Source organism: Rhipicephalus microplus, unplaced genomic scaffold (genome assembly GCF_043290135.1).
Source record: "Rhipicephalus microplus isolate Deutch F79 unplaced genomic scaffold, USDA_Rmic scaffold_151, whole genome shotgun sequence".
Lineage (NCBI taxonomy): Eukaryota > Metazoa > Arthropoda > Arachnida > Ixodida > Ixodidae > Rhipicephalus > Rhipicephalus microplus.
The window spans coordinates 400,001-412,500 of record NW_027464722.1 but is presented as its reverse complement, the minus strand read 5'-3'; the positions used below and the strand labels follow the sequence as shown (position 1 = coordinate 412,500).

At 60.4% G+C, this 12,500-nt stretch overlaps 2 non-coding genes across 2 annotated transcripts in view; both read left to right on the top strand.

The window, feature by feature from the left end:
• Window positions 1-8,921: 8,921 nt before the first annotated feature.
• On the top strand, window positions 8,922-10,736 carry LOC142791211 (small subunit ribosomal RNA). The gene has a single exon (XR_012890074.1). It is a non-coding gene; the product is annotated as a small subunit ribosomal RNA (ribosomal RNA).
• A 1,719-nt stretch (window positions 10,737-12,455) lies between these two features.
• The window catches only part of LOC142791185 (5.8S ribosomal RNA), a 153-nt gene continuing 108 nt past the window's right edge, over window positions 12,456-12,500 (top strand). Inside the window, exon 1 of the ribosomal RNA XR_012890048.1 lies at window positions 12,456-12,500. This exon is cut by the window's right edge and continues 108 nt beyond it. This is a non-coding gene — a ribosomal RNA (5.8S ribosomal RNA).

Genomic DNA, 12,500 nt, shown 5'->3' with positions numbered 1-12,500 from the left:
GTGTGGAACAAACGTGACTACCGTGCTGTACGGTGGAGTTCTGTGCGCAAAAGCGGCGGGTGTGTTTCTAAGCACCACAGCGTTGTGTCAAAAAAGAGGTGCCTGAGAGAAACGCATGCGACTGCCGTGCTTTGCGGCATAGCACCGTGCGCAAAAACGGTGCGCATGCAAGAGGTGTCAGAGCTAGCGAACTTTTGCCACGAGCAACAGGTCACTAAAAGCCTATAGATGACGGTGTTGGAGGAAAAGAAAAATATCGAGAAAGCACTGCGGTGTGCCGTGCGTAGGGACGGGCGCGCGTGCCACATGCCGCCGAAATATGGGTGTCGGAGAAAACAGAGTGCCGCGCGTAACGAGGGGCGCGCGTGTTACAGAGAGATATGCCCAAACGCATGAAAGTGTACGCAGGTGTCCTAAGGCAGTTTTTTTTTTTTTCCTCATTTTGATGTCGCCCCGGCTGACGTGGTTTTCGTTTTTCCGTGCCGCCCCGGCTGACGCGGTTTTCGTTTTTCCGTGCCGCCCCGGCTGACGCAGTTTTTGCGCCGCCCCGGCTGACGCGGTTTTCGCGCCGCCCCGGCTGACGCGGTTCCGACTTTGCACTTTTTGGCTCACCCCGGCTGGCGGCCCACTCACTCGATCGCCAGGTCTGTTTGCCCCGGTGGTTCCACCGCCAGGCTTAAGCGCGAACTTTTTTTGTTTGTTTTCTTTTGATTAAGCGCAAGCTTTTTTCTTTGTTTTCTTTTGATTAAGCGCGGGCTTTTTTCTTTGTTTTTTTTGCATTCGCCCCGGCAGACGCGGTTTTTGCGCCGCCCCGGCTGACGCGGTTTTTGCCGCCCCGGCTGACGCAGTTCGGACTTAGCACTTTTCGGCTGTGCCTGGCTGGCGGCCCACTCACTCGATCGCCATGTCTGTTTGCCACAGTTTTCCCGGTGGTGCCGCACCCGGGCTCGCCCCGGCTGACGCAGTTTTCGCGCCGCCCCGGCTGACGCGGTTTCGTGCCGCCCCGGCAGACGCGGTTTTCGCGCCGCCCCGGCTGACGCGGTTTCGTGCCGCCCCGGCAGACGCGGTTTTTTGCCGCCCCGGCTGACGCAGTTCGGACTTGGCACTTTTTGGCTGAGCCTTGCTGGCGGCCCACTCACTCGATCGCCATGTCTGTTTGCCACAGTTTTCCCGGTGGTGCCGCACCCGGGCTCGCCCCGGCAGACGCGTTTTTTTTTTCTTTCGCCCCGGCTGACGCAGTTTTCGCGCCGCCCCGGCAGACGCGGTTTTCGCGCCGCCCCGGCAGACGCGGTTTTTTGCGCCGCCCCGGCTGACGCAGTTCGGACTTGGCACTTTTTGGCTGAGCCTGGCTGGCGGCCCACTCACTCGATCGCCATGTCTGTTTGCCACAGTTTTCCCGGTGGTGCCGCACCCGGGCTCGCCCCGGCTGACGCAGTTTTCGCGCCGCCCCGGCTGACGCGGTTTCGTGCCGCCCCGGCAGACGCGGTTTTTTGCGCCGCCCCGGCTGACGCGGTTTTTTGCCGCCCCGGCTGACGCAGTTCGGACTTGGCACTTTTCGGCTGTGCCTGGCTGGCGGCCCACTCACTCGATCGCCATGTCTGTTTGCCACAGTTTTCCCGGTGGTGCCGCACCCGGGCTCGCCCCGGCAGACGCGTTTTTTTTTTTTCTTTCGCCCCGGCTGACGCAGTTTTCGCGCCGCCCCGGCTGACGCGGTTTCGTGCCGCCCCGGCAGACGCGGTTTTTTGCGCCGCCCCGGCTGACGCGGTTTTTGCCGCCCCGGCTGACGCAGTTCGGACTTAGCACTTTTTGGCTGAGCCTGGCTGGTGGCCCACTCACTCGATCGCCATGTCTGTTAGCCACAGTTTTCCCGGTGGTGCCGCACCCGGGCTCGCCCCGGCTGACGCAGTTTTCGCGCCGCCCCGGCTGACGCGGTTTCGTGCCGCCCCGGCAGACGCGGTTTTCGCGCCGCCCCGGCTGACGCGGTTTTTGCCGCCCCGGCTGACGCAGTTCGGACTTAGCACTTTTCGGCTGTGCCTGGCTGGCGGCCCACTCACTCGATCGCCATGTCTGTTTGCCACAGTTTTCCCGGTGGTGCCGCACCCGGGCTCGCCCCGGCTGACGCAGTTTTCGCGCCGCCCCGGCTGACGCGGTTTCGTGCCGCCCCGGCAGACGCGGTTTTCGCGCCGCCCCGGCTGACGCGGTTTCGTGCCGCCCCGGCAGACGCGGTTTTTTGCCGCCCCAGCTGACGCAGTTCGGACTTAGCACTTTTTGGCTGAGCCTTGCTGGCGGCCCACTCACTCGATCGCCATGTCTGTTTGCCACAGTTTTCCCGGTGGTGCCGCACCCGGGCTCGCCCCGGCAGACGCGTTTTTTTTTTTCTTTCGCCCCGGCTGACGCAGTTTTCGCGCCGCCCCGGCAGACGCGGTTTTCGCGCCGCCCCGGCAGACGCGGTTTTTTGCGCCGCCCCGGCTGACGCGGTTTTTTGCCGCCCCGGCTGACGCAGTTCGGACTTGGCACTTTTTGGCTGAGCCTGGCTGGCGGCCCACTCACTCGATCGCCATGTCTGTTTGCCACAGTTTTCCCGGTGGTGCCGCACCCGGGCTCGCCCCGGCTGACGCAGTTTTCGCGCCGCCCCGGCTGACGCGGTTTCGTGCCGCCCCGGCAGACGCGGTTTTTTGCGCCGCCCCGGCTGACGCGGTTTTTTGCCGCCCCGGCTGACACGGTTCGGACTTTGCACTTTTCGGCTGTGCCTGGCTGGCGGCCCACTCACTCGATCGCCATGTCTGTTTGCCACAGTTTTCCCGGTGGTGCCGCACCCGGGCTCGCCCCGGCAGACGCGTTTTTTTTTTTTTTTTTCTTTCGCCCCGGCTGACGCAGTTTTCGCGCCGCCCCGGCTGACGCGGTTTCGTGCCGCCCCGGCAGACGCGGTTTTTTGCGCCGCCCCGGCTGACGTGGTTTTTGCCGCCCCGGCTGACGCAGTTCGGACTTTGCACTTTTTGGCTGAGCCTGGCTGGCGGCCCACTCACTCGATCGCCATGTCTGTTTGCCACAGTTTTCCCGGTGGTGCCGCACCCGGGCTCGCCCCGGCAGACGCGTTTTTTTTTTTTCCTTCGCCCCGGCAGACGTGGTTCCCCCCCCCCCCCCTCCGTCTTTCTTTTTGTTTTTTTTTTCGCCGCGGCTGAAGTGGATTTTTCGGTGCCTCGACGCCCCGGTAGTCGCGGTTTTTCCGTTTCCGCACGGCCCCGGCTGACGCTGCTCGGTCACAGTCGCCTTTTGTGGTGATTGCAGACTTCTTGAGCGCGGGTGTTTTTTTTTTTTTGTTGTTGTTGTTGTTTTATTACGCATTCGCTCCAGCAGACGCTGTTTAGACTTTTTGTTTCCTCTTTTATCCTGCGACGAGGTGACGAGGTTTATTCGGTGCCCCGCCGCCCCGGCTGAAGTGATTTTTCCTGTCCCGTGCCGCCCCGGCTGACGTCGGTTGACGCGACTGACGGGTTTTGGCGCACTCGCTCGGTTGCTTGTTGTTGCCACTTGTTGCGAACCCAGGTTTCTTGAGCGAGCGCGGGCGTTTTTTCTTCCTTTCTTTCTTTGTTCTATGTGTTAGCGAATCGGCCTTTAATATCACACGAGGACTCACAACCAACAATTTTCAGTTTGAAGTGTAAAAAATCTGCAGGTGTTGACGTAACTGACTTGCCCCGTACCCTTGAGTACATCCATGAAGTTCTCGTAGTACTACTAAATCGCATTATTCCAAGTGGAGAAATTCCCATAAACTTGCAAACCTCTACACGAAAATCGGTGCGCGTGATAAAGTTGAAAATTATCGTCCGATATCAAATGTGCCTTCTATAACACAAATTCTAGGAAAAAAAAAAAAAAAAACACTTGTTCGCCGTTTTCTGCGCCGTGACTGGCAGCACTCCGGCGAAGCGAAACGGGGTCGATTCGAGCACGATATCGGCGTCTTTCGACGTGCTCGCCGGCGACCGTCGCACGAGTACGTCGCACGAGCGCGTCTGCCGGGGCGCCGTTTGCGAAGCCGACGCAAAAGTGGGAACCGCCGCTCGGATGATCGCCGCTTTCGGCAGAGTGAGTGTTGGCACTCCGGGGAAGCGAAACAGCGTGAATGCGCCCACGAAATCGGCGTATTTTGAAGTGCCCGCCGGCGACCGTCGCACGAGTACGGTAAACCGCGTCAGCCGGGGCGTAGTTCGGGACGCCGACGAAAAAGTGGGAAGCGCAACTCGGATCTTCGCCGTTTTTGCAGGAGTGAGTGGCGGCCCTCCTGCGAGACCAAGAAGCATCGATTCGTGCACGAATTCGGCGCCTTTCGACGTGATCGCCGGCGACCGTCGCTCGAGTAGGGCAAACCGCGTCTGCCGGGGCGGGCTTCGGGACGCCGATGCGAAAGTGGGAAACGCTGCTCGGATGTTCGCCGTTTTTGGCCGAGTGAGTGCTGGCACTCGGGCGAAGCCAAACGGGGCCGATTACGGCACGATATCGGCGTCTTTCGACGTGCCCGCCGGCGACCGTCGCACGAGTACGGTAAACCGCGTCAGCCCGGGCGGAGTTCGGGACGCCGATGCGAAAGTGGAGAACGCCGCTCGGATCTTCGCCGTTTTTGGAGGAGTGAGTGGCGGCACTCCGGAGAAGCCAAGGAGCGCCAATTAGCGCACGATATCGGCGTCTTTCGACGCGCTCGCCGGCGACCGTCGCACGAGTAGGGCAAACCGCGTCTGCCGGGGCGGGGTTTACGACGCCGACGCAAAAGTGGGAACCGCCGCTCGGATGTTGGCCGTTTTTGGCAGAGTGAGTGCTGGCACTCCGGCGACGCGAAAGAGCGCGAATGCGCCCACGAAAGTGGCGTATTTGGACGTGCGTGACGGCGACCGCTGCAGGAGTACGAAAAACCACGTCAGCCGGGGCGAGCGACACACGGCGGTCTGGGTGCTTATCGCTGCTATTATAGGGGCACCCCGGCAGACGCAGAAAAAAAAAAAAAAATTTTCGACCTTCTTTTTTGCTGGTCGAGCTCGGGTAACCCAGGTCGCAATGGGAGCCGCGCACGAAAGCGGCGTCGCGAGACGCGTTCGCGGTCGCTAGTCGCACGAGCTCGGCAACCGCGTCAGCCGGCGCGGAGTTCGGGATGCCGACGGCTAAGTGGGTACCGCTGCTCGGATGTTCGCCGTTTTTGGCCGAGTGAGTGCTGGCACTCCGGTGAAGCCAAGGAGCGCCAATTCGTGCACGATATCGGCGTCTTCACACCGCCGCACGAGTACGGCAAACCGCGTCTGCCGGGGCGGGGTTCGCGACGCGTACGCAATAGTGGGAACCGTCGCTCGGATGTTCGTCGTCTTTGGCCGAGCGAGTGCTGGCACTCCGGCGAAGCGAAACGGGGCCGATTCGGGCACGATATCGGCGTATTTCGACGTGCTCGCCGGCGACCGTCGCACGAGTACGGCAAAGCGCGTCTGCCGGGGCGAGGTTTGCGACGCCGACGAAAAAGTGGGAAGCGCCGCTCGGATCTTCGCCGTTTTTGCAGGAGTGAGTGGCGGCCCTCCTGCGAGACCAAGAAGCATCGACTCGCGCACGATATCGGTGTCTTTCGACGTGCCCGCCGGCCACCGCCGCACGAGTACGGCAAACCGCGTATGCCGGGGCGGGGTTGGCGACGCCGACACAAAAGTGGGAACCGCCACTAGGATGTTCGCCGTTTTTGGCAGAGTGAGTGCTGGCACTCCGGCGAAGCGAAAGAGCGCGAATGCGCCCACGAAAGTGGCGTGTTTGGACGTGCTTGACGACGACCACCGCAGGAAAACGAAAAACCACGTCAGCCGGGGCGAGCGACCCATGGCGGTCTGGGTGCTTATCGCTGCTATTATAGGGGCACCCCGGCAGACGCAAAAAAAAAAAAAAAAATTTTTTTCGACATTCTTTTTTGCTCGTCGACCTCGGGTGACCCAGGTCGCAGTGGGAGCCGCGCACGAAAGCGGCGTCGCGAGACGGCTTCGCGGTCGCTAGTCGCACGAGCTCGGCAACCGCGTCTGCCGGGGCGGAGTTCGGGACGCCGACGGCTAAGTGGGAACCGCCGCTCGGATGTTCGCCGTTTGTGGCCGAGTGAGTGCTGGCACTCCGGCGAAGCCAAACGGGGCCGATTCCGGCACGATATCGGCGTCTTTCTACGTGCTCGCCGGCGACCGTCGCACGAGTACGGCAAAGTGCGTCTGCCGGGGCGGGGTTTGCGACGCGTACGCAATAGTGAGAACCGTCGCTCGGATGTTCGTCGTCTTTCGCCGAGCCAGTGCTGGCAATCCGGCGAAGCCGAACGGAGCCGATTCGGGCACGATATCGGCGTCTTTCCACGTGCTCGCCGGCGACCGTCGCACGAGTACGGTAAACCGCGTCAGCCGGGGCGGAGTTCGGGACGCCGATGCGAAAGTGGGAAGCGCCGCTCGGATCTTCGCCGTTTTTGGAGGAGTCAGTGGCGGCACTCCGGTGAAGCCAAGGTGCGCCAATTCGCGCACGATATCGGCGTCTTTCGACGTGCCCGCCGGCCACCGTCGCACGAGTACGGCAAACCTCGTCTGCCGGGGCGGGGTTTGCGACGCCGACGCAAAAGTGGGAACCGCCGCTCGGATGTTCGCCGTTTTTGGCAGAGTGAGTGCTGGCACTCCGGCGAAGCGAAAGAGCGCGAATGCGCCCACGAAAGTGGCGTGTTTGGACGTGCTTGACGACGACCACCGCAGGAAAACGAAAAACCACGTCAGCCGGGGCGAGCGACCCATGGCGGTCTGGGTGCTTATCGCTGCTATTATAGGGGCACCCCGGCAGACGCAAAAAAAAAAAAAAAATTTTTTTCGACATTCTTTTTTGCTCGTCGACCTCGGGTGACCCAGGTCGCAGTGGGAGCCGCGCACGAAAGCGGCGTCGCGAGACGGCTTCGCGGTCGCTAGTCGCACGAGCTCGGCAACCGCGTCTGCCGGGGCGGAGTTCGGGACGCCGACGGCTAAGTGGGAACCGCCGCTCGGATGTTCGCCGTTTGTGGCCGAGTGAGTGCTGGCACTCCGGCGAAGCCAAACGGGGCCGATTCCGGCACGATATCGGCGTCTTTCTACGTGCTCGCCGGCGACCGTCGCACGAGTACGGCAAAGTGCGTCTGCCGGGGCGGGGTTTGCGACGCGTACGCAATAGTGAGAACCGTCGCTCGGATGTTCGTCGTCTTTCGCCGAGCCAGTGCTGGCACTCCGGCGAAGCCGAACGGAGCCGATTCGGGCACGATATCGGCGTCTTTCCACGTGCTCGCCGGCGACCGTCGCACGAGTACGGTAAACCGCGTCAGCCGGGGCGGAGTTCGGGACGCCGATGCGAAAGTGGGAAGCGCCGCTCGGATCTTCGCCGTTTTTGGAGGAGTCAGTGGCGGCACTCCGGTGAAGCCAAGGTGCGCCAATTCGCGCACGATATCGGCGTCTTTCGACGTGCCCGCCGGCCACCGTCGCACGAGTACGGCAAACCTCGTCTGCCGGGGCGGGGTTTGCGACGCCGACGCAAAAGTGGGAACCGCCGCTCGGATGTTCGCCGTTTTTGGCAGAGTGAGTGCTGGCACTCCGGCGAAGCGAAAGAGCGTGAATGCGCCCACGAAAGTAGCGTATTTGGACGTGCTTGACGGCGACCGCCGCAGGAGTACGAAAAACCACGTCAGCCGGGGCGAGCGACCCACGGCGGTCTGGGTGCTTATCGCTGCTATTATAGGGGCACCCCGGCAGACGCAGAAAGAAAAAAAAAATGGGGACATGGCGTGCGTCACCGTGCGGCTTCGCAGCGTTGCCGAAGTCGCCGAGCCCTTCGACTGAGCCGAACGGCGGACAGGGAACGTTGGTCGGCCGTTCTAACCTGTCGGTGCCACGCCGAGACGTCGTTAAGGAAAACCGCGTCGTGGGCCTCTACGACGCCGTCGAGTCGTTGTACGTTTGGTGTCCAGCGTGTCGGCGGCGAGTAGCGGACACGTCGTTCACGACTTCGGTCTTTCGCAGTCGACGCGAACTTGCGGAGAGTCGTGGTGCCTCACGTTTTCGGCAGAAACCGCGGCGGAATTTTCCCGTGCGTGCGCGCACGACCTCGGTGCTGTGCCGTCAGCGTAGTGTTGCACAAACTCGTGGCCTACCCAAGGTGCGGTACGTTTGCGGCCGTATCCTCGGTGGGAATTTCGTGAGTAGGGTCGCAAATTCTACGACCTCGGCGGGTTTGAGAGCGACGTAGACTTGTGGCACGCTCAACATGGCACACGTTTCGGGGCACACCCGCGGTGAAATTTTCTCGAGTACGCTCGTATTAGGGCCCAAGGAGGTCTGGGTACTTATCGCTGCTATTATGTGGGGGTTCTCGTGAGCGGCGTACGCGAAAGCGACCGGGTGTCTGATATGCGGCGGGCTTCGGCCTCGTCAAGCGTGTCCTCGGGTCTGCTCCAGGGGAATCCACGGCAGTCGTCTGCAGCCTCATCCGCTTGATGCGTTAGGGGCTGGTTGTCGGACGGTGCCGTTTTACCACGATATCGAGGTGTGTTCCGTGTCGTCCTCGGGCGATTCAGATGCGAAAGCGCCGAAGACGCGGGCGTGACCCGTCGTCTGGCGGCTTTGCAGTCTCGGCTCCGTTGCTAGTTCCGGCCGGTCCACCGACAGTGCAGCGGGCTTGGGCAACCCGCACGGCGCGACCGAGTCGATGCAACGAAAAAGAGCGAGCATGAACGTGCTTCTTGCCGCACGGCTCCCACTCGTCTTTCGGGAAGGTTGTGCCGTAGCGAGCTCGAACGCCGTCATCTCGGAGTGCAAAATAAGCGTGTTGGGGCGCCTGAAGGTGGCCTCCGCCGCACACAGACTGCGTCCGGCCCGCCGAGGGCGAGGACGGACGCGCAGTCGAACGATTACCTGGTTGATCCTGCCAGTAATCATATGCTTGTCTCAAAGATTAAGCCATGCATGTCTAAGTACATGCCGAAATAAGGCGAAACCGCGAATGGCTCATTAAATCAGTTATGGTTCCTTAGATCGTTTCTTCCTACTTGGATAACTGTGGCAATTCTAGAGCTAATACATGCAGTGAGCCTGGAGCCCTTTGGGTAACGGGTGCTTTTATTAGACCAAGATCGATCGGGTTTCGGCCCGTATTGTGTGGTGACTCTGGATAACTTTGTGCTGATCGCATGGCCACGAGCCGGCGACGTTTCTTTCAAGTGTCTGCCTTATCAACTTTCGATGGTAGGTTACTTGCTTACCATGGTTGTTACGGGTAACGGAGAATCAGGGTTCGATTCCGGAGAGGGAGCCTGAGAAACGGCTACCACATCCAAGGAAGGCAGCAGGCGCGCAAATTACCCACTCCCGGCACGGGGAGGTAGTGACGAAAAATAACAATACGGGACTCTTTTGAGGCCCCGTAATTGAAATGAGTACACTCTAAATCCTTTAACGAGGATCAATTGGAGGGCAAGTCTGGTGCCAGCAGCCGCGGTAATTCCAGCTCCAATAGCGTATACTAAAGCTGCTGCGGTTAAAAAGCTCGTAGTTGGATCTCAGTTCCAGACGAGTAGTGCATCTACCCGATGCGACGGCTCGGACTGAACATCATGCCGGTTCTTTCTTGGTGCACTTCATTGTGTGCCTCGAGATGGCCGGTGCTTTTACTTTGAAAAAATTAGAGTGCTCAACGCAGGCGAGTCGCCTGAATAAACTTGCATGGAATAATAGAACAAGACCTCGTTTCTGTTCTGTTGGTTTTTGGAATACGAGGTAATGATTAAGAGGGACGGACGGGGGCATTCGTATTGCGGCGCTAGAGGTGAAATTCTTGGACCGTCGCAAGACGAACTACTGCGAAAGCATTTGCCAAGAATGTTTTCATTGATCAAGAACGAAAGTCAGAGGTTCGAAGGCGATCAGATACCGCCCTAGTTCTGACCATAAACGATGCCAACCAGCGATCCGCCTGAGTTACTCAAATGACTCGGCGGGCAGCTTCCGGGAAACCAAAGTATTTGGGTTCCGGGGGAAGTATGGTTGCAAAGCTGAAACTTAAAGGAATTGACGGAAGGGCACCACCAGGAGTGGAGCCTGCGGCTTAATTTGACTCAACACGGGAAAACTTACCCGGCCCGGACACTGGGAGGATTGACAGATTGAGAGCTCTTTCTTGATTCGGTGGATGGTGGTGCATGGCCGTTCTTAGTTGGTGGAGCGATTTGTCTGGTTAATTCCGATAACGAACGAGACTCTAGCCTATTAAATAGGTGCGGGGTTCCCAGCACCTTACAACCTTCTTAGAGGGACAAGCGGCTCCTAGCCGCACGAAACAGAGCAATAACAGGTCTGTGATGCCCTTAGATGTCCGGGGCCGCACGCGCGCTACACTGAAGGAAGCAGCGTGTCTTTATCCCTGTCTGAAAAGACTGGGTAACCCGTGGAACTTCTTTCGTGATTGGGATAGGGGCTTGCAATTGTTCCCCTTGAACGAGGAATTCCCAGTAAGCGCGAGTCATAAGCTCGCGTTGATTACGTCCCTGCCCTTTGTACACACCGCCCGTCGCTACTACCGATTGAATGATTTAGTGAGGTCTTCGGACCGATGTCCGGCGCGGCCTTTCGGTTGCGCCGGTCTGTTGGAAAGATGACCAAACTTGATCATTTAGAGGAAGTAAAAGTCGTAACAAGGTTTCCGTAGGTGAACCTGCGGAAGGATCATTAACGGATTGTGAAGGGTGAGCGCCTCAGCTGCGTCTGCGCCCGACACTTTCTGCCGCTGACCCCGTTTGGACGCGGGGTCGGCTTTTCCCCACGGGGCTGCCTGAATGTGGAGCGGCACCCCGTGACAAATTGTTGCGCCCAGCGGACGCCAACACCGCGACCTTGGACGGTCGGCCAGGTGGCGGACGCGGGTACAAACGGCGCAACGCACTCATAGGTCGGCTTTCGACCCGCCACTGCACCGTGGCTCGAAGCGCTCGAAATGCGCGACCCGACCGCTGCGGGACCGCCTAGTACTGTAAACAGGAGCGGCGGAGCGCGAACGGCGAGTCGTGGTTACGTCGGTAGAAGGCGAGGCTGCGCGTTCCCGAAACGCCAGCCGAGTGCCCTCCCGACCGTTCGAGCGTGCAAGAACGAGACCCGACAATCGCGCGGCGACTGCCAAGTACGAGAGGAACGGCACAAGCGTCGGCGGTCGGTCAAGGAACTGGCGATGTGACGGGTCCGCTGTGCACCAGTGCATACCGTCCCGCCGTCCGCGGCAAGCGCCTCCGCGTCCTCGGGTGACGGAGGCTGCCGGTCGGTTCTTGCAGGCGAGGGATCTCGCTGGCACCGTTTCGCGTTGACGCGCGGCCGGTCATGGCACGGCGATGCGACGGCCGAGGTGCGCAGTACTCGATGGAGGAACCGCACGCTCCGATGACCGTCCCGCCCTCCGCGGCGTATGCGTACCGACCGTAATGGTTGCAGCAGCGCCGGCCGGCTTTTGAATTCGCCACACGAAACACGGTGCGAGATCGCGGTTAGGGGAGCGTCGACGTTGCCAGGCGTTTTGCTTGCTGCCGAGGGAAAGGCGGCACGGCCACGTCGCGCTCGTCGCGATTAGCGGGTCTGCGCGCTTTGGGAAGGTGCCGCAACGACTTGCCGAAAGAGGAAGCACGGAAGAACGAGGGACTTGGACGTCCCGACAATTGAACGCACTTGCGGCCAGGCCCTTGCTGGCTTCGTTCTTCCGCCTCGAGTAGGCTCGTACGCGGCTCCGGCGCCGAAAGTGGTCCTTGGCACCGACTTCGGTGGACGTGGGAAGTGCCGCGCAAGTACGGCGCGCCTGGCTCCACCTGTTGGCTAAAGTAGGCAGCCGGATCGGCATTTTGGTGTGCGGTGGCAAACCGTGGATGCGAAAAAAGCTTGTGCGATTTCGTGGAACAAAAAGCGGGGGTCCCCCTTTTTATGCGGAGGAGACCGACCCGCCCGCCGTGGTGAACCGCGACGCCACGGTAAAAACGGGAGAGGCTTGTCGATGGGACCGTGCATCCCGCGCTCCACGGAGGCCGGGAGGCGGCCGCCCGAGGAAATGTGTAGCCGTCGAGGCCCGCATCTGCGTGCACTCTTATCCAAATGGGTGTACCGCAGGCATTTTCTGGTTAGGCGGGCCAATGAGAGCGAGCACACAACGATACCTACGGGTCCGGCTTGGAGAACCGGCTTCGACGCCTCCCGAGTATTTATAGAGGGGTGGACCACGAAAGCACTCGCAAGTAGCGGAAGCGAAACGCCGTCCGAAACACACCGTTTGCTCGATTTGCGGCAGCCGAAAAAGGCGCGGCAGAGTTTTGGAGTCCAAGCGTGCGCTGAAAAGCGCCCTTCTTGGCCACTGTTTGGCCGAGTGCCAGAAACGTTTGGTTTTGACTGTACGGAATTGAACAAACACTTTTTCACGACTCTAAGCGGTGGATCACTCGGTTCTCGGGTCGATGAAGAACG